Raw genomic sequence first — 22,378 nt, 5'->3', positions numbered from 1 at the left:
GCAAGCCTAAGGGTCTTCCCTAACCACTTGACGACAGTTAGTGCTTCCCCCTTGACTACAGTAATGGGTTTCAGCGAAATTAGTCAGCTGTCTCTTAGCAGCTGTGCCTGTAACCACACAATAGATAGTGGATGCTGTGACATTTATTACTTTAGTTTTTAAGTTTCAACCTTTGCTTAAAAGATTTCAGGGATTGAATACATTTTTTAAAGGCTGCTGAATACGTTACTTTAAAAGAAACCCAACCCTACTTAAACAAGTTTTAAAAACTTGTTATTTATAAGGCAATATTTAGGCCTGAAACCACCTACCTGTTAAGGAACAGGACTTATATTAAAGCAACAAACAGTGAACACAAACTGAACAGTGAAGCACAAACTTGCTATGGTGTCTAAAATACAAAATCAATTTTTGCTTCGGGGGAGGTAAAAATGTTTGAACAGCAAGATAAATTAGAGGCCATAGCTTATGCTTATCTTATAAAGCCTTTGATGGAGATACGTTAAAGATATTTTAAAAGCTACTTAACATTGGGAAGAGGATTTAGCAGTTGAAGGGAAGCACCTTAGAAATAAAAAACAAACAGCAGGGAGAAGCAAGCAGTTTCGTCTGGTGCAGACATGATCGCGGTGAGGCAATCGGCAACGAGACCAGGGCAAGTCCCGTTGATGAGCGTCACGAATACTCTGGAAGATGGCACGCACAGTAAAATCATCACGTGCACACGGAAGCCGGCCATGGGCCCCCGACTACCACAGGATGCTGGATGCCATGCAGATCGCGGAGCGAGGATGCTGAGTGGATGGCATTGGCCACGTGCTGGTGCAAGGGCTATGCCGGCCTCCGCCCCTGCTGCATCTTGAGGTCCAGCAGGGCTCCATCTCCGAGGCTCACTGCTCCTCCCTGCCCGGGGCTTCCAACCACTCACGCCCAGGCCTCTGGCCCTCAGTGCCCTCTGTCTGCAGAATCCTTCCTCCTGCTCCCCTTTCAAAGCAGCCGGCCCTAGGTTGCTGGGGCCCACAGGCTTGCTCCTCTGAAGTGCCCCCACCTGGGCATTGCCCCTTCTCTCCTCCCCCAACTCAACAGCCTGGCCCTCGGTGCAGCTGATTTCAGTTGGAACACGAGGAGGAAAATAATCACAGAGCAGCCTCAAGCGATATCATTTACCCATGTGGCCGCTAACAGCCGGATCACATGTAATGCCATGAAGTGAAGGAAAGCCTGTGCAGTGGCAGGGAGGTGGCAGGGCAGAGACCTCACAAGCCCCAGCGGCTGCACAGCCCACCTGAAAGTCGCTCTCTGAGAGCAGCTCGGCCCGGGCTACTCACATCTCTTCCTGAGCTTCATCCAGCACATTCTCAAAAAGGCAGCGTCTGCAGCTTGCCTCCCAGAGGAGCAGGCGCAGGGGGCTGCTTGCAAACACGTGGTCCCTTTCCAGCCACGCAAGACTTGGGTCTGAGCCCTTGTGCTTCACAGAGTGACTTGGGTGCCAGCAGCATCTGCATCAATGGAGAGCCCGTGAGGAGCGCAGTCTGGGCCCCGCTCCAGACCTGCTCCATCAGCGTCTGCATTTCCACCAGATCCCCGGGTGACCGCGCACACACGAACGCTTGCGAGCCCCTGGCGTGACGCGCATTCTCTCGCACCTCTCTGATCACTGGGGGGCACAGAGCTGCCTCTTGGCTCCTGACAAAAGGCGAGCTTCCCTCTTTACTCACTTATTGCGAGTATCAGCTCCCTCCGCTGGGCAAATCCGATGAGGTGCTCGGAGTCTCTGGAGACCACCACGGGGAAGCCGTTGTAGTCGGTGTCCTTGATGAGCGTCCCCACGTCCTCCACAGTCATGCGGTCCTGGGTGAGCACCGACAGCGGCGGCTCTCCCGGCCGGGACCGCATGATGTCGGTGGCCAGCGTGCAGTGGGTGAACTCGTCCTTCACATCCAGGAAGGGGTCGCCGTTCAAGTGGATGTGGGCCTCGTAGATGCCTTCTTTCCCAAAGGCATTTGCCACCAACTTGCTGGTCACAGCCGCCACCATGAGGGGCACAATGTACTCCAGACCACCCGTGAACTCAAACATGATGACCACCAACGACACTGTCATCCTGGTAACGCCACCTGCAACACAAGACACGAGTGAGATTCCGAAGCCTGACCCCGGATCCTCGGGAGGGCACGATGTGTGGAAATGGATAGACAGCTGTAAATGCTCCTCACACGTGTTCCAAGGGGACATTCCCACATGCCGCCCATGCTCAGGCCTCAGGAACAGATGCCAGGTTCTTTTCAACGTGGCATCGCGTCAGGGAGCTGTAAGTCACACCTGGCTGGGGGCTCTGCTCCAACGAGGGACCCTGGCTTGTCCACTCACCTAGGCCCACACGTCTGGCTTTTGGGCGAGTGGATCTGACTGAACAAGCAACCCCATAAGCCTTGTAATTTTAGGATTCTTAGGGACTAGAGAGAGGAGAGAGACCCAGCTTTGTGTCCTTTGGTATTCAAAGGGAGAATCCATACTGACTCCTGGTCTTCCAGGGAGTTTAAACCAAGGTTTCTCAACTTCAGCACTAGGGACATTTGGGACTGGAGCATTCTTTGTTGTCAGGGGCTGTCTTGTACACTATAGCATGTTTAGCAGCATCTCTGGTCTCTACCCAATAGATGCAAGTGGCAACTCCCTCCCCAGATGTGACAACCTAAAGTGTCTTCAGATACTGCCAAGTGTCCCTGAAAGGCAGTATCACTCCTGGTTAAGAACTACTGTTCTAGGTGGTATGGCTGTAAGATGGTGGAGACTCCATCAGCCTGGGCCCCTGAATGACTGGGTGGGAAGAATCTTCTGTTCACCCATGTTTTTTACAAATATATATGTGTGTGTGTATATATAGTGAGCAAGATATAAGCCTTGGTGTGTGAGCCACCGAGATTTGGGGGGATTCTCCTTATAGCAGCACAACCTAGCCTATCCTGAGTAATGGAAATGTTCAAGTCCACGCCTTCCTTCTCGCCAGTCCTCTAAGCCAGCTCAGTGCCCCCACCCCCTCCCTGCCCCACCCCTGGTTGTACCTAGGCAGGCTGCAGCTCCCACCATTGCGTAAAGCCCTGGTGTGACGCAGTCTGCTCTGGGCCTGCACCAGTTCCGGAAGATGATCCAGTCACGGTGATGGTAAGCCAGCTACTCCACGCCGATGCCCACCATCCTGCCCGCCATTGCTCCCACGGCCATGCTGGGGATGAAGAGGCCCGACGGGATCTTGAGGGAGCACAGAGAAAAGCGGCATGAGGGAAGGCAGCTGAGTCCCCCTTCCCGATCCCCAGGAACCACGGTGCCCCCTCGACAAGCTTGCATTTTGCTCAGCCTTCAAAGGAGGCACCGTTCTTCAAAATCAGTCAGCTGGGAAAAGGTGGGACAAGTGATTTGACCTCCTTAGTCAGTCGAATCTACTGCAACATGGAGAGAAAGCCCTTTTACACTTTCATTTCTTCCCCTGCAAAGTCTGGCCCAGTTTGCCTGCTGTGGATTAAAGAATGATAAGCCCCAGTGCAAATACCATTCAAAGTGAACATCTATCACTTGAGACACTCGTGACTTTCTCTCTCCCCTTGCTATGTCATTCAGGTTGGCTTTTAAAATTAAATGTCAAGGCACAGCATGAAAACGGAAAAGGGACTGCAACTGCTCCCTGGTAAAATAAAGAAGTTGAACGCACAATCGCAGCTGCCCCCGAACTTCCAAAAAGCTTTCAAAGACTTCGCGCTCTGTTTATAGACAGTGGATACCAGTCAGAGAGAGACGAGGGAGGCAGTTTCATCTTCCAAACCAACTACATCTTCCGAGAAGTATCCTGAATATATTCTAGCCACATTAGCGGCAGCGAAGAAACAGACTATGTAAACTGAATGATCTTAGAAGTAGCGTGTTGCCTACTTTGCTGACTGCAAATGCATTTTAGTTTGTCTGGTGACCGTACACTGCTATAGGACACTCCCAACTACTCTGTGTTCATTGAGACGTGAGCGCAGACCCTGAGCCACAGCTGCATTTATGTCGCCCCAGGTGGTCATCAGTCTGAGGATGCCAGGCGAACTGAAGTTCAGATCCTTGGGCGTGATTTCTAGAGTCTGGAATATTCCTTAGGAAATTGCTCCTATATGGGCTCCCCCTTAGTCCACAGCCATTTAATCCCCTGTAACTTCAAAGTAAAGTCTCAGGAAGCACGAGAAGATGCTCCAGCATCTTCCTTGGACACAAAAATTAATTCCTTTGCAAGGAGATGATGGATCAGACACAGTCAGCTGTTTAATAAAGTCTACCCATCCTTGTTCTTAAGGCACAGATTCGGGTTTGTGTTTGACCACTACACACCCAGAGACACCGTTTCTTAGACTTTTTTTGAAAAAGAGAATTCATAGAAATACCACACAGAAAGCAAAAGTAATGGAACACATCAGGGGCTCTGGGGGGTGGGTAATGTTGTGCTTCTGGTCCTGAGTGCTGGTTACACAAGCATGTGGGTTTTGTGAAAATTCATTAAGCTGTATGCATCTCTATATGATACTCTTTTATCACACTCTAACACTCTAATAAAAGTTTCATTTTGTTTTTTAGGTAAGCAATAGCAGCACTATTCACAATAGCCAAAAGGTGGAAACAACGCAAATGTCAATCAAAGGATGAGTGGATAAACAACGTGTGGGGGAATCTACAGAGTGGAACACTCTTCAGCCAGAAAAGGAATGAAGGGCTGACACGTGCTACAATGTGGATATCCCTTGAAAACACTGTGCTAAGTGAAAAAAGCCAGTCCCACAAGGACGGTCCGAAATGAATTAATTTAATTAAAATGAACTGTCCGAAATAGGCAAACCTATAGAGACAGAAAGCAGATTGGTTTTTGCTAGGGGCTGCTGGGGCAGAGAATAGGGAGGGACTGCTAATGGACATGGGGTCTCCTATGAAGGGGAAGAAAATGTTCTGAAACTTGACCGAGGTGATGGTTGCACAACATTGTGAATGTACTTAATACCACTAACATGTACACTTTAAAATGATCAATTTCACGTTATGTAAACTTTACCTCAATTTTTTTTAAAAAAAGCAATAACAACTTAATGTCAGGTTCCTTGAAAGAAAGCTCTTTAGGAAGTGCTTTCAAAGTATGTCTGACTTTAATGCAGTGTTTAAAAGCAGGAAGAAAGAAGCTGTCTCTTCTCTGGCTTTAGGAACAGAAATGAGGAAAGCACTCGGTGTCATCCACAGCTCTTGAGGACACTCCTCGTCAGGAGACGATGTGTGCAAAGAGCCCCCGTCGTGGCCCCAGCCCCACCCAGACTGGGAGGCCATCACGTGGTGTGCAGCGTAGGTGCTGCCACACAGTCTCAGAACTCTGGGTTTGCATCTGTCTCTCCCAGAGGCATGTGCTCTTTAGGGACAGCATTCTGTTTTGAGTGCTGTACACCTTGGACTTAGCACAGAGCCTCGATACAGCGGATGCTCAATGCATGCTCATCGATTCAAACTGGGCCACACACGGGCTTGTCCCACCACCTGGCATCACCCTGCCAGCAGGCAAAGCTGTGGTCACCCCTGGTCTGGGAGTGAGATGAAGTGAGCTCCATGCCCAGCTCTGTCTCCCATATACTGTGGGTCTGATTAGGCCACTCCGGGTCTCTGAGTCTCAGCTTCCTCACTTGTAAAATGGGATTAAAACCTTATTTCACAGGCTTGTTGGTTATTAAAGAATTGTGTCCTGATGATTGAAAGAATGTCAAGTGCCCATCACATGAGAACATTCAAGAAAGGTCGGATCCCCTTTTCCTCCCATGACAATTTTGTTCAGGAGAGTAGGGTGCTGTCCCAAGGAGGACATGGGCTCTTCCCCCCAACAGCACCCACCCTCACTTTCTTCCCCTTCACTTACCTTCATGCCAAAGGTAAATATGGTGATGACAATCTTGAAGATCAGCGCCAGGGCCATCTGCCACATGGCTGTGTAAACGCCAAACCCAGCTGGCCGGTCTGGAATGTCATCCACAGGCCGGGTCATGTTGGGGTCATTGATGTAGTTACACAGCTGGGAGGACTCAAAGGCCCCACAGTCGTTGAACATCTCAGAAATGAGCTCACTGGTGCTCTGGCATGTGTAGGGACTGGGGTAGGCAATGACAGCAGTGATGGCAGTCACCACAATGATCTCCAGCAACGGGTACTTCCCTAGCCGGGTGGTCTTGCACCTCCTGCCCCAGGCGATGTTGCAGCGGATGAAGAGGGTTCCCCACAAGCCCCCAAACACCCCAAGAAGGATGAAGGGGAAGAGTTCAGCCATGTACCAGGGCGTGTGTTATTCCACATTAAATAGAACAAGGTGGCTGTTCCCAAAGGGATTGATGGATCACAACGTGAAGGCCACCACCTGGGCCGCCAAAAATGACCTCCACAATGTCTCCGAGAGAAAGTAGTAACTGATCTGGAATGAAGAAGTCGCAAATTAGTGACTGGCCAGAGAAAGAGCTGCTCAGAATTCAGGCCCTTTGGTCAGCAGCCACCTGCTGGTGCCCACCGTGAGACACACTGGGACCAAACATGGACGAACGGCACTCACTTCATCAGTCAGTCCAGGTTTGACTATGACAAAATGCACCAACGAAGATACCAAAGGGATCTACTTGTGTCTAAAAGTAAAATGGATACTAAGAAAGGTGGCTTAAGCCACTTCTTTTAAGAGAAAAATAGTTAATCATAATTCTGTTCATAGCACAGAGACCCTCCTAAAAGCAAATAAACCTCTGGATTTGATTCAGGGGTTGGAAAACTCTGGCCCACAGGTCAACTCTGGCCCACCAAAAGTATTCATAAGGCACACGAGTTAAGAATGGTTTTTACATATTTAAATGGTTGGAGGAGAAAAAAAGGTTTTTTTGAGTTGAACTACTCAGAAGAACAATATTTTGTGACGTGAAAACTATAGAAAATTCTAATTTCACGGTAAAAGGCCACAAAGAAAGTTAAAATTACATAATGATAAACACACACACACACACACACACACACACACACACACACACAGAGGATATTAAAAAAATTAAATTCTAATTTCAGTGCCCATGGGAACATAGCCATGCCCATTCACAGACTATGTGTTGTCTATGGCTGTTTCCATGCCACATGGCCAAGTTGGACAGTTGCAGCAGAAACTGTGTGGCCCACAGAGCCTGAAATATTTCCCATTTGGCCCTTTACGGAAAACGTTTGCCAACCAGCTAACCCCTGGAATGATCCATTCGTGTTACCAAAACCAAAAATGCTTAATTCAGTTGGCTCTGAGAAACAGAGAAGACACTATAAATCTTCAAAAAAAAGTCATGTTGGAAAAGGAAGATGCTCAGCATTCTAATAACGCAACTTTGGGGGATATACAGATGTTTGAATCCATGGCAACCCCTTTTCTTTCGCCTAATCCTATCTCTTGTATTGAAAAGGACTTTGACTACAGGGAGCATTGTCTTGCTCCATTTTCAGACCTGCCGCATTTTGTAAATGTCAAGTATTGGCTTTCTTCCTAAAGGCGTGCTGGAGCGTTTTGCCTAAGGCTTTGAGAATTCAACTCAGTGCCAATCTCAGTGACTAACTTCATATATTGGGGTCCTCTCCCCCAAAACGGTGTCCTTTAGGATACAGAAACATTACCATGGCTACATAACCTCTACCTCCAACCTCTCCTACAATTGGCTAAAATGGAGTGAATGTTTACCACCGAGCTGGCAATTTACACGCCTGTAATCACAGATTAGTTAGACACCAAGTGAGTCACTCCATGAATTTCATGGTCAATTTCTTTTCCCATTGTGTAATACATAACGGGACAGTGTTATCGCTTGTCAGTGCCATTTACATAACTTCAAAGTGCCTCCTTCTGGACACTGCTCTGCCAAGTAATCTTTTTCTCAAATAGCTATTACAGTCCTTCCAACCTCAGCGCTCATCAGAATCACTGTGAATCAGGAAATATTGAGAATTGGCTCTCCCCAGAGAGATTTGATGTAATTGGCCCCGGGTGCACCCAGGGTGTGAGGAGTTGTACAGCCTCCCCAGGTGAATCTACAATGCAGCCCAGGTGGACAACCACTGCTCCATTCCGGGAAAATGTAGCACAAGTGGCCCTAATTTCTCAATATTTAAGAGATGCACCTGAAACACTCTTGGTTCTTTCACAAATTCCTGCTACTGAGCGTCATGTCACCTGTGGTGACTTGGGGTGGGTCATGAAGTCAGCGAATCTTCAGATTGTTAAAGGGGTGTGCACAGGACCATTTTCATCTCAGGAACTACTGACAGATCCGTATCCTAATTCAAAGAGAGGGAGCAGGCGAGGGAAAGAGCCCATGTGAGCAGGTTGTGCGTGTCTTCCTGAAGAACTCAATGAGCTCCTCCCTACAGGACACGCCAGATGCCTCCTAGCTGCGCAGTCAGCTGGTGTTTCTTGAACGAGCCTTTAACTGATGGCAAACTAGTGGTGGTGAAACCAGGCCATAACAGGTGGTAGTTGGCCTAATTGATCCTGTGCTCTGGGGATCTCAGATCCCTTTTTTTAAGTGATGTTTTATTATGCCTGACACAATCCTGCCCTTTTGTGTTGCCTTGAATAAAATTTCCTATAATTTTTTGTCAGTTAGTGAATGTGGATTTGGACCACAGGGTACAGTTTAAAAGCATAATAGCACTTAGAAAATTACAAGCATCTAAATTACCTGAGCCTTTGCCAGCCATGACATGTGGTGAATTGAACAGTGTAATAGGTATTTTGTAATTCTCTAAAATGATTTGACAAAATTCTCATGATCAAATTAGGGACTAAAGAGGAAAAATTCATTCCCAATAGATGCCAAAATCCAATGACTTGCTTTAACTTGGATTCATTGAGACTGAAGCAAGCAGGGCTTTCACAAGGTGTATTGCAGTGGATTTGTGACTTCTTATTTTTAACTTTAAAACCAGAACACTTTCTGGTAAGTAAATATTTGTAAGAGTGTTCATTTCTTGTAAAGAACACAAACATCAACTCAGAGTAAGTTCTAAGACATGATTTCATATACGAGGATACTTCAAAAAGTTCATGGAAAGATTTGTATTTTAAGTCTATTTTTCCACGACCTTCTTGAAGTCCTTGTATAGTTGATAGTGGTTCTACTGATAAAGCGAACAGAAGCAGAAAGAGAGACTCTTACCCAGTTTTCTCTAAATTCCCAAATCCAAGAAACTATGAGTGTTCACTTTTAAATGTGCCTTATAGAACTTATACCTAAGAAGGCAGCAGATACCCCACGTCTTGGAGTATTCAAGACAAATAAATAATTTTTCTCTAAGTTTGCATTTTAAAAAATGTTTCCAAAGGAACATTCATTTTAAATAATAAAAATGTTTTGGAATCAAATGCTATGAGGATGAGCAATTTTTTAAATGTATGTAGGCGCATTGCAATCAAAATTTGTTTTTAAATAGTTTGGTTAGTATCTTTGCTAAAATGAAAGAATAGCTCCATGTCTCAACTGAGGTTGGTGCACATATTTAGTAGGGCTTTGACCAGGAGGAGCTTCTTTTTATCCATGAACCGAAATTTACTTTTATTTTCTTTTAAAATAATTTACTTTTATTCACTTCAATTTACTTTTATTTACTTATTTTCCTTTTTACTCTGCCCTTTTCCTCCAAGAACTGGGATAGGTACTGCCTTCTTAGGTTAAGAATTTCAAGCTCTACTATGAAAATTTTGCTACTGCTGAGTCATAATGACTAAACTTAGGTTATTTGGTTCCTGATACTTTAAAAGATTGTTATAATCTCTGTTCTTAATGGAGAAATGAACCTATTATATCCATATTTACATATGGTTAAAAGAAATTACAAAAACAAGCACTATGTACCCACTCCCAAGTTTAAGAAATAGAAGAGTGGGTCCCTTTGAAAGGCCTGTGTTCACTCCCCAATAGAAACGTCCTCCTTCCCTTCACCACTTCCAATCATTTCTTTGCCTTTCTTTATGTTTTAGCACATACATTGTTTCGTTTTGGCTGTTTATGGACTTTATTATAGAAAGTAGCATCCTTTATATATTCTTTGCAACTTAGTTTTTCACTTGATGTCACATTGTTCAGTTTCATCCACATGGATGTGTTCCTGGTACTTTTGTTATATAAGAAATTTCAATGCTCCTCTGGGTAGTTCACGTCTTTTGAGTTCAGCTATCACCACTAAAGATGCCCACTTCAAGTGAACACCAAGTCCGGCCAGCCCTCAAAGACAGAGCTCATACTCGAGCTCCAAGTCTGTCTGTAAGATCACAAGCTGAGGCTCACACCTCTGGTTCCTGGAAGAGGAAGACGGGACTGCCCATCATGCCCTTTGTTTCTGCTTTATATTTTCCAGCAATTCCCCACTGGCCATCTCCTTATTTTGGAAATATTTGAGTCAACAACACCTATCAGCGGGTGGTGGGATCATAAACTAAGACACCAGGGTGCCTTAGGCTTTAGGTGTCAGATAAAATGCAGTCAGCTCTGCTATAATACTTGTTTAGAAAATGCAAATTTGTTCTAATGCTATCTATATATTAGGGAAGAATTTGAGCATAACACAAATTTCATGTCTGTTTATGCACAATTTGCTCTGGGAGAAATACGAGGTGAATGCAGAACACCGTACCCAGCTGAACTGAGCTATGTAGGGAAACACAAAACATACATACGCACATGCCTCAAACATCAACCAGTTCACACGTGTGCTGGGGAGCCACACCCGTGCACGCCGCTGTCACAGCTTCCCCTCCAGGTCCAGATAACCCTCCTGCAGCCCCTTCACAGTAACTCACAAGCTGCAGCCCTTCTGACGCCCACTTCCACAGCCAACTTCAAGTTTTTTCAAGAAGAAACATACTTATCATAGTATTGACATATTTCTTGGCCATTTAATGTGTAAAACTGTGCTGCTGTTTTTACTAGCCTATTTTTTTATATGTATCACTGATGAAGTTTTTGAGTATTGTGTTCCTAACCGTTTTTCTCCATAAGCGCTTTTTTTTTTTTTAAATTGCGTGATTTTGCATGGCATGGTGATGTTTACGAATGCATATGTCACACTGTAGCAGAACTGACTGTACTGAGAAAATACGATGGTAATACGGCTTGTTTTTTGGGTTCCTGAAGCAATTTGTTAATATAAACCATCCAAAATTCAGCATGACATATTAAGATTTATTCCCTATCTTTCCTGAAACAAGACCATATTGAATTTTTCTTTTGACCATCTTTCAATGACTCAGCCCTACCTGTAACTGCCTGGACCTGCGTCAGTGGTGGAGGGCACCACCCAATGGTGGGGACGTGTCGCCACAACTGGTGCACAACTACATCTTCAAACTCACCATCTCTACCGCCTGTGGGCCTTGCTGCAGCACCAACTTATAGAACTGAATTGCATTGATTCGAGGGATAATACGAGAATTTTTAAAATTATTTCTGGCTAAAATTTTCACTGTCTGAGCTCTTTGCGAATCAGCTCAATTATCATTTTTCTGCCCAGTAGATCCTTGTAGGTTTCAAGTTCAGTCTCAGGCATTCCCCTTGATGTTTGAGGTCACTTCCCTCATACTTTGGTTACATGAAAGTGCTGAAAACTATAAGAACGCTAAATTCACAAGGGTAAATTCACAGTGAATGTGGTGAAAGTGAAATTAAGTTTTGTAAAGATTGCTATTACCTGGTCATCAGAAGAGCACAATGTGGCAAGGGAGTTTAATTATCAGTGAACTTTCATAGCAACAAACCTCCGCTATTGCCCTTTTTTCACATTATATCATAGGCGCACTTCCGAGTCATCCCAGTGCCAATTTATGCATGTGGTTAATGAACTGATTCCACAGGCCTTAAGAGTTATGCCTGGTTTACTACGACAATGGTTTAATCATCTGAGAAGCGATAAAGCAGAAATCTTGGATACAGAGTATGAATCCTGAACTCACAGTTGACCAGCTTGTTGGCCTTGGGCAAGTTCCTTAACCTCTCTGCGCTAGTTTCTTCAACTACCAAATGCACAATAATCGTACCTGCCTCATAGTCTACTGTGAGGAGTAAATGAGTTAGTAAAATGAGCTCATGCTCAGAACTGTGCTTGGCACAACAGTGCTACGGACGTCTTTGCTATTCTTTTTATTGGTACAAAAGAAATTCAGCCACGACTCACCTCGGGTATGCCAGAGCCGCAGGAATATGGTGCAAACACACGCACCAGGGAGACGGCCAGAAACACAAACAGCAACGCCCACAGGATGTACATTAAGTAATTCAGAATGTAAGCACTGGCACCCTAAACAGACACAAAGGAAGAGGACATGAGCCATGGCAAACCTGAGCAACATACCAATGCCACCCCTCTGTCGGGAGAGCAGACGCTTTGATGGGATCGGGCAGGCCCAGTCCCTGTCTTGTAAAAACAAAAAGGCCAGAGTCGGTTTTATCGGCTGTCGCCATCGCTACAGTGGGTACACAAAACACAGCACCGGTGTTCCTCCAGGAGCTGTTCACGTGCACATTCCACCGGTTGACGTCTCAGAGGCAACCGAAGCCGTGAATGACGCTCGATTTTAATCACCACTTGCACTAGAGCTAATGAACGGTGTGATGCAGAAAATTCTGTCTTCAAAGCCTGGAAGGCCTGTCTTTCTTGTCTGCGGTGGACTGGTCTCTCCTAGCTTTCATCGAGGCCACGCTCACACCCCAGGAAGCAACCACACTGGCGATGAGCAAGGAGCTGTGGTTTGGAATGCTGCTACTCAGGTGAGCTGCCTGCCCCAGCAGCCTCAGCATGCCTTTGGAGCTTGCCAGAAATGCAGAGTCTCAGGTCCCATTTGAGAGGCACTACTTGAGGGAAAACTTGATCATCTCCCTCAGAATACTTCACTGATTCCAAATTATCTGGTATGTGGGGAGCATTTTTCTGAACCAAACACAAGGTCTGGGGTCTTTTCAGTTGAGGACCTGGTCTGCTGAGTGGAGTCTGCATTTCTTTAGGCCTCAGCTTCTTGCTACCATCTGGATGACTCAAGTGAGGGCGGAAGGAAAGAGAGGTCACCTACAAGTCAGGCCATGGACACAGCCACATGTGTTCCTATTAAATGCAAAACACATTCCAGAAGACTGCTCTGGCCTTTACAAGCACATATATTCACACCCTATGTGGTGAGATATCGGACAGAGGAATATCTTTCACCCACTTAAATATGTACTTTTTTTGGAGGCTAAAAATAAATTCTCACTCCTACTAACAGTAATTCTTTGAACCAAAGTATAAATATTAAAAGTAGTTGAAAAGATGGATGGCCATATTTCCCCAAAACACATATTGCAAGTAGGAGAGAAGAAATAAAATACGGCGCCCAGCCACCTCCGCCTGCCCATGCCCATAGGCCCAAGTAGAGAGTTTCTTTTAGGAAAGAACAGAGAGCACTGAGAATGTGTGAGATTTCAAGATCTCTTTCTACTTCTGAGATTTGAAGAAATTCATTTTCAATTCCAATGAGAAAGGGGTTTAGCAAAATGGCAAAGTGCATTCCAAATGTCTTCAGCTGTGCTAAGTTGGTCAGGCAAAAAAACTGGGGCAGGGAGGAGATGTATAAAGAGATTACATGTACCTTCCAAGAACTGTTCTAGTTGAACGGTCCTCACATCACCCCTAATGTGAAGCTTGGCTCCTAGCTCCCCTCACCTGGCTTTCTGATCCTTCAATGACCCAAAGTCATTGTGGTAAGCACTGAATTTGGTAAAAGTTAAGCCTTTCCTGAGCTAAGATTTTTATAAGATGTGAAGCTCTAGGTGCCTTGAAGGGCAAACACTAGGTCTGTGGTTCATCACCACATCCCCTGTGCCTGGGACATTCTCTTCACAGAAGGCCCGGATCATCCTCTGTAATGCGCTCATAAAATGTAGTGGAAGATAACTGAAAGCACAATAAGGTACCAGTTCATACCCACTTGCATGGCTAACATCAAAAGCAGATAATAATAGGTGTTAGCAAGAAGGAGAGCAAATGGGAACCCTCATGCACTGCTGGTGGGAAGGTAAAATGGTGTAGCCACTGTGGAAAACAGTCTGGCAGCTCCTCAAAAGGTCAAACACAGAGTTGCCATCTGACCCAGCAATTCCACTCCTGGGTATACACTCAAGAGAAATGAAACATGTGTCCACAAATGTTCATAGCAACATGGTTCATAATAGCAAAAAGGTGGAATCAACCCATGTTGATCAACTGATAAAGTGATACATAAAATATGGTATATCCCCCCACAAATGTGAACAATGAGATTTTAAAATTAAAAAGTGGTAAATCCGTATAGTGAAATATTATTCGGCCATAAAAAGGAATGAATTATTAATTCATGCTACGAGATCAAGGAACTTGGAAAACATTGTGCTAATTGAAAGAAGCCAGACAAAAAAGCCACACATTATATGATTCCATTTACATGAAGTCTCCAGAATAGACAAATCTATAGAGACAGAAAATAGAGCGGTTGCCAGGGGCTAGTGGGTTGGGGGGTCATGGGAGTGACTGCTAATGGGTACAGGGTTTCTTGGGGGTTGATGAAAATGTTCTAAAGTAGATTGTGATGACGGTTAATTGTACACTTTAAATGTGGAATGTGAATTATATCTCACTAAAGCTGTTATTCTAAAAAAAGATAATTCATCTTTTCTCCTCAATTAAAAGGTATAAAAATTAATGGTATTTCTTCAGCATGATCAACAAACTATGTTCCGTAAGAAAAATGAAGCCAAATACAAGGCTTTAAAATATATATGTATATAGCACATGAAACAGTGAGGAAGGGTTTTCCAAGTGAAGTCTGGGTGGCTGCATTAGAGCTAGAGAAAAGCAAGTCACACTAGTATTACACCGTGGACTATCATCGCAACAGACACTTGAAGGTGACATCACACTCACGAATCACCCCGCAGGGTTCCAAAGGCATGTGGAATTGCGGGAGTCCCCAGGATGACCCTGCCCAGACACCCACCTCCGACTGATTCACCAGCAGCTCCGACCATTTCTGCCACCGTGGACACTTGTCTCTCTCCTCAAAAGTGGTTTCGTTGGAAGTCCAGCAGCACTGCTCGTGGCTGTACCAGAAGGCAGACAGGCAGACACCTTCCTCAGGTCTGTCATCCACACGACGGCAAGATCGATGACCCCAGCCAAGGTGCCTGGAGGAAGCAGCACAAGCCACTAACAGGAGGCACCCGTGATACAAAGGGAATGCACAACGCAGCAGCCACGCAGGAGCGTGGCGACCACGCAGGCCCCAAAACCAGAGCAGGAATGAACATGCCATGGGCTGTCACTTACATAGGAAGCTTCTCTCATTAACCTCGCAGTCACTGAACACAGACGGTGAGGGCAGCAGCAGCCCAGGGAGAGATACAAAGCGCTCAGTGGCTTACACCAGGTAGGAGAGTGAGACATGCAGGTTTACACTCTCATCTCAAGCCACTGGGGCCAAGCAACTTTCCGAATTCCTCCCTTTCCAAATTTTGGAAATAGGGTATGTACACTGTAAAAGACAAAGCCCCCTCAGCAGCTTCTGGGGCAGGATCCTGGGTGCGCACAATAACATTTCTTGGGGAAACACGATAATGCAGACAAATTGGAGGCATAACAGCTATGACGGCCTCGCATCATAAATGAGTGAGGTTTTGCCACCAAATGGGAAGCAAACTTGGGAAACCCATGCTTATTAGGACGTTCCGGATTCTTTCAATTCTGGGTAAGGGATCGTGGGTCCATACAAGTAGATAATGACTATAGCGGCCAATAGAAGTGGGATGAAATAGAATGTGCAGGAGAAAGAGAAACACCATATGTCCTCACTAATAAGTGGGAGCTGGAAAATAAATTTTAAAAGAAAGAAGGAAAGATAAAAGGATCCCAATAATACTTTGCAAAGGAGAGAACAGGACCGAGGTTACCAGAGTTGGGAAAGGGGGAGGGGAGATGGCCAAGGGAGGGACCGGTTAAAGGACACCCAAAATGATGACATGGTGTCATGCCGAGTGTGCCAATTATCCTGGTCGGAGCATTGCATGTTGCACACGGCTATAGATATTCAAGGCTGTGCCCCACACACGTGTATAGTCACTTATGTCCCAACAAAAACATAAATAATAGACTGTGCAGCTCAGCGGGCCACAAAAGGCTGCCTCGCGTCTCTTTCCACAATAACTCATTCTAGTCTTTTCCAAAGGCATGGAATGTTCTCCGGCTTTTTAACTTGTGAAACTTTTACTGAATCCTCACGACAGTATCAGGTTCACACCCGCATCACCCCAAAAGGCATCCGCAGCCCCACATCGGCACACCCTGTCCCTTGTCCTCTGCTCCATGCGCAGCGGCCCGCCTGGGTCCCAGACCCCCTGCGTCCTCAGGCCCTCCCTCTTACAGTTCCCCTTTCTCTCTCCTGTCCCTGCCAACTCCCCTTTCTGATGGCTCCTTCCCAGCAGCCTTCAGTGTGAACACTGCCCGGCCCCACCTTCCCCTCTAGCCACCGGCCTGTCTCTTCGTCTGCTCAGCCTCACTCCGCTCTGTCCACCTGGAGACCCGCAGCTCAGGCAATGGCCTTTGCTCAGTCCTCATCTTCCAGGACCCGATCAGCAAACTACAGCCCATGGGCCAAATCTGGCCACTGCCTGTTTTCGTAAATCTAGTTTTATTGGAGCACAGCCGTGCCACTCGATGAGGTGCCGTCTGTGGCTGCTTTCATGCTACAGAGGCAGAACTGAAGTGGTGACACAGAGAGGGTGTGGCCCACAGAGCTGACAATATTTACTCTCTGGCCCCTTACAGAAAAAGTGTGTTGACCCCAGTTCCAGACCTCTCAGCATCCTTTGACACTGCTGACCACTCCATCCCTCTAGAAACACGCCTGCCCTTGGTTTCCACAATATCATCCTCCCCTGCTTTCCTCCTGGCTCTCTGGTTTTCTCTGTCTCCCTGATCTCTGCTCTACCCAACTTCTAAAAGGCACATTTCCTCCAAGCTTGACCCTAAACCCTTCTCTCTTCTTACACTACGCTCTCAACCCTGGCCACCTGGTTCATGTCCTTCTATTGCCACTGATCTGTAGCTGTGCATATCTAGCTCTGCCCTCCAGGCACGTAGGAGCTCCTGCCTACTGTGCTCAGTCACCACAGAGCCCAGCCGCCAGCTCCACTGCCCATGGCAGACATCACCCATCGATCTGACACACTCGACTGGATTCGCCTTCACAACGCTTTTGACATGCCCCTGTCAGACACCACTTACCCACTGTGCCAGACTCGTGTGCAATCACCCTCAAACACCCTTTCTAACAGAGCCCCAGGCAGTCAAAGCCAATGAGCAGCAACTGTCAAAGGACACGCATCTATTTGGCTTCTCGGGTCTGTGGGACATCTCCACCCCAGCTCTCTGCATGCAACGCTGAGCGACAATATCTCCCTCCCAGGCCCAGCTTTGCTCCCAGCTGAGAGAAGGGCCCAGCATCCAGGTACTTGTGCAAACCAGAAACCTGCGTACACATCCCGCTCCGGGCAATCACCACATCCTAGCGACTCCACCTCCAAATCTCTCTTGAATCGCTCCCGTCCCCTCCTCCCCATGGCCTCTGCTGACATTCAGGCCACCGTTTCAGAATCATTTCTGTCTGGGCTGCAGCCAGAGCCCCCTTTCGGGTCTCCATGCCCAACTTGCCCCCCTCCGGTGGGTTCTCCACACTGTGGTCAAACAGGCTTTCAAAGCTGCCAATCTGACCCACGCCAGTCCCTATGGAAAAGCCTGCCACGGTTTCCCATTGCTCTTGGGAGAACACCCAAATCCTCAACAGATTGCTGTCCCTGACGACAGGCACCTCGTATCTCTCTAGCCTCATATTTTTCCATCACTAACCCCCACCCTCTGCCCAATCCATGTTTTCGGAACATGCCAGGAGCTCCTCTCTGCACCATCTCGGCAAGCGTTACCCTCCCTCCACTGGGCAGGGTCCTCCTTATGTTCCAGATTCCAGCATTTATATCCCTCCTTTGGGAAGCCTTCTCTGAGTTCCTAAGTGTGGCCCAAGTGTATTTCTCGGGCCTTGCCCCATCTCCATACCTACTGTATCGTGATCTCATGGTTAGCAATATAGGTATATATACGTCTGTACTTCCACAGGCTATAAATCACAGGAAAAAAGGTTTCATTGTCTGGTTTTCATGCCACAGAGGGGGTTAGATCAGTCGTCCAGAGCCTGTGTCCACTGTAAGTGGGCAAGGAGACTACCTGCCTTGTCCGTTACTGTACCCACGTCAGGTACATACTTGGAGCTATATGTCCACATTGAGTGGATGACTGCAGTAAATAAATGGGGGAAAAAATCAGAAAACTCAGGTCCCTTCATTCACTCAAGGGATATGTATTGAGCACCTACTTACTACGTGCCAGTCACTAGTCCACATCCTGGGGATACAGCAGCGAACAAAGCAGACCCAAGTCTCTGACTTCATGGAGCTGTACCTCGCGGAGGGGACAGAGACACTAGACAAGTAAGTAAGTAGCCAGAGACTCCACTAGAAGGTGATAGGTGCTAGAGAGAAAATATAGCTCAGTTCAATGGTACAGCCGCCTTGGAAAACAGTCTGGCAGTTCCTCAAAAAGTTAAACACAGAGTTACCATTTGGCCAAACAACTCCACTCGGAGGCATATACCCAAGACGAAAACATGTGTCCACATAAAGACCTGCACACAAATGCTCTTAGTGGCATTATTCAAAACAGCCAAAGAGTAGAAACAACCCAAATACTCATCAACGGATGACCAGATAAACAAAATGTGGTTTGTCCATACAATGGAGTAGTATTCAGTAATAAAAAGGAAGAAGCACTGATACTTGCTACAACGTGGATGAACCTTGAAAACATCGTGCTAAGTGAAAGAAGTTAATCACAAAGGACCACATTGTACTGTATGATTCCATTTATAAGACATATACAGAACAGGCAGATCCATAGAGACAGAAAGTAGATTAGTGGTGGCCTGAGGCTGAGAGGGGACTGGGGCTTTGGCTTTGATAGCTAAAAAGTGCAGAGGTTCTTTTGGGGGTGATAAAATTATTTTAAAATTGATCGTGGTGATGGTTGCACAACTCTGTGAATATACTAAAAACCACTGAACTGGACACTTTATATGAGTGAATTGTGTAGCATATGAAATATATTTCAATAAAGCTGTTACATACACACATATATACATACCCAGAGCAGGAAAGGGGGATGAGATTCAGAGGGAAGGATGTAATTTTAGAGAAGGCAGTCGGGGAAGGCCTCAAATGAAAGGTAACATTTGAACAAAGACCCAAAGAAGGTGGGGGAGGGATACTGCAGATATCCAGGGGCAAGACGCAATGATCACCCCAAATTCCATCTTTATTCATTCATTCATCATCACATTATCCCACACCCAATTCTTGCTGATTCTGGTGCTGACTGAGCCTCAGCTTTATTCCACGGTACAACAGCGCCACCCAGTGGCAGCTCCCGATAAACGCCCTGCAGAGGAGATGCCGCTGGGCTTCTCCATCAGGGGTCAGAATAGAGTGGCCAGGGCGCCACTGAGGGAATGGACAGCCAGACAGACAATTGGTGCATCCAGGCCAAAAGAACACTTGAGCCACTTCTGTTTCCACTGTCCTCCCATTCTTGCCCTCCTTCCGTACTCATGCGCAGATGAGCCCACGGGCCTTCCTTTCTCCGGTGGTTCTCACCCCGGCCTCCATATTTGAATCACAGAGGGGAGAAGAGGGGGCTTTACTCAATGCCAGCGCGCCCCCTCCAGAGAATCTGTTTAATTGAAGCCCCGGCAGTGCTACATATTGTTTCACTCCCGAGGTGATTCCACCTGCGAGAACTGACAGCAACTTAGTTGATAGTGAGACCAGCTGGTCAATATCAGGTCACCTAAAGATAGCCCAGTTGCGCTCCTCCACTAGCCAAATGAATCTAAGCTGTGCCATTTATTCCAGCAAGACACCAGAACATCTGTTCCAAGTGTCTTCATTTACCCTGTTTATTTCTCCTTCCTAGGAGCCAAGAATAATGATACAGTGTAAGGTTTGATAAATCTATTCTAAGTAGGGCCATCGAAATCCAGAGCAAACTCCATCCCCTCCCCCCTGCCTTGCCCCACCCCGGCCACCTTCAAAGGTCTTTACAGAAGCGGTCAGGCAAACGTGGTGGCAGAAGACCATGTATCTGCCAAGACTAATTTCCTTCCCTGGTCGCCTCTGCTGGGGGACGGAGAATAGAATTGGGGAAATGAACGGATAGTTGCTTTGGCTAGTAGGAAAGGGCTGGTCTCAAGCATTCCTCTTGGCTTCTTTTTTCTGGGATGCCGAGGCGGACGAGGAAGATGGGGCCCTTCCCTGGCCACCGAGCCTCTCCTACAATTACCCATGAAATAAATGAAAGGTCGCCTGGAAATCGGAATCACCTGTAATCACAAAATCATGTGTCTCATTACTGTTCTTTCTTAAAGCACTTACTATATTCTGCCTGTATTACAGTCACTTCTCTGATCAATTTTCCTGCCATAATGATTATGTTGTTACATGTAGGGGATTTTTATTCAGGGGATCTCTTCACCATGCTTAAATTTTAATATTCTTGGACATTAACCCTCCCAGCCTCCTCAAAGGAACTAAGTTTGGGGACACAATTTCCATGCAGAGCTGATGCATTTGACATTAAAACGACAGGTTTCCCCTCCAGATATTCGTCCATTTACTCTGGAAACATCTACTACTGGCAAACACGGTGTTGGGATTATAAAAAGAAAGGACACGGACTCCCCGAGGGTCAGAACGATGTCGGGGCTGGGGATCTCCCAGGGCCTACCTCAGATCCTGTGGGTGTCTAGCATGGTTTTGAGTGCCCTACGGTGTTTACAGGTCATTCCAGGGCCGGCCAGTAGTAGCAAAAGCCAGTCTCATGTGGTGTTTGATTATGGCAGCTCAAAACATTTTCATATTTCGGGCCGAGCCCGTGGCGCACTTGGTAGAGTGCTGCGCTGGCAGCGCGGCAACGCTCCCGCCGCGGGTTCGGATCCTATATAGGACTGACCGGTGTACTCACTGGCTGAGTGCCGGTCACGAAAAAACGACAAAAAAAAAAAAAAAAAAAACATTTTCATATTTCGTTGGCTTCTACATAACCAAGGACAGCAGAATGCAGAACGCGTGCTTTCAGTACACTCCCGCATGCTCATAAACCTTTGCACTATGTGGAAAGGGCCAACCAGCTCTATAATGACAGCTCTCCAGAAGCTTAGTCGATGACACATTTGATGAAAACTATATGATCATGTATTCTGCTCTTAGACATTTCCAGTAAGAAATCTCTTGCACGGGGTAAAAGGGAAACGCTCCACATTCCGAACATCATCCCAAGCGGCTGGAGCTCGGGGGCGTCAGCGTCCGCAGCTCGCCCGGGAGCGCTGCGTGCCCTGCGTACCTGCCAGCAGGCCGATGAGCAGCATGACCACCCAGCCCGACCAGGCGTCCTGCAGGCTCCTGATGAACCCCCATATGGACTCCTTGCTTTCGCTGGTTATCTGGAAGCAGAGCAGACACAGCAGGTGACGTGCACACATTTTTCAACTCATGCTTTGCTCCTTGAAACTGTTTTCTCAGGAAACAGGGTGGTAATTAAGAGAAAATGAAGGTCATTCAGCAACCAAATTCCCAGTTACATTATTCATTCAGTTGTGTGCCACAATCACACAATGGGCTTCCTACTTCACAGAGCTATGGAGGTGCCATCATAGTCTCCAAGGAACAAGAGTAGCAAAAACTGCACTTGATTAGAAAAACATACTGAATGTGATCTGAGCTTTCATTATTTAAAGCCATTCTGAACGAGGCACTGACTGGGTATCACTATCTTGAATATGAGCTACTGTTTTAACTTACTTTATCAGGTCTGTTCATTCAAAATCCTCTTCAACAGAGACTGCATTTCTTACTTTTGTTTTCAAGGTTTAATTTTAACAGCAAGAACTGTGAATTAGCAGCATGGATCACAGTTACCATGGCAGATGGACACGTCTATACACACTGTAAGAACACACCTTTGCCTCCCTGTGTTCACAAAATCCTCCGAGATCACCATTCCCCTCACAACCGTTTCCAGCGGTGGTTGGCAACCATTTTCTGTATAGGACTAGACAGTAAATATTTGGGGCTCTGCACGTCAAATGGTGTCTGTTGCAACTACTCAACTCGGCCACTGTGCACAAAAGGAGCCATAAAGAACATGTAAATGAATG

At 46.5% G+C, this 22,378-nt stretch overlaps 1 protein-coding gene and 1 pseudogene across 1 annotated transcript in view; one reads left to right on the top strand and one right to left on the bottom strand.

Moving 5' to 3' along the window:
• Nucleotides 1-22,378, top strand: part of LOC134367164 (G-protein coupled receptor 143-like) — a 248,805-nt gene that overhangs the window by 27,170 nt on the left and 199,257 nt on the right. The gene's annotated exons all lie outside the window — the stretch shown is intronic.
• Nucleotides 1-22,378, bottom strand: part of LOC134367016 (H(+)/Cl(-) exchange transporter 4-like) — a 28,697-nt pseudogene that overhangs the window by 4,798 nt on the left and 1,521 nt on the right.

This window comes from Cynocephalus volans, chromosome X (assembly GCF_027409185.1).
Source record: "Cynocephalus volans isolate mCynVol1 chromosome X, mCynVol1.pri, whole genome shotgun sequence".
NCBI lineage: Eukaryota > Metazoa > Chordata > Mammalia > Dermoptera > Cynocephalidae > Cynocephalus > Cynocephalus volans.
This window is presented reverse-complemented; position numbering and strand designations above follow the sequence as displayed.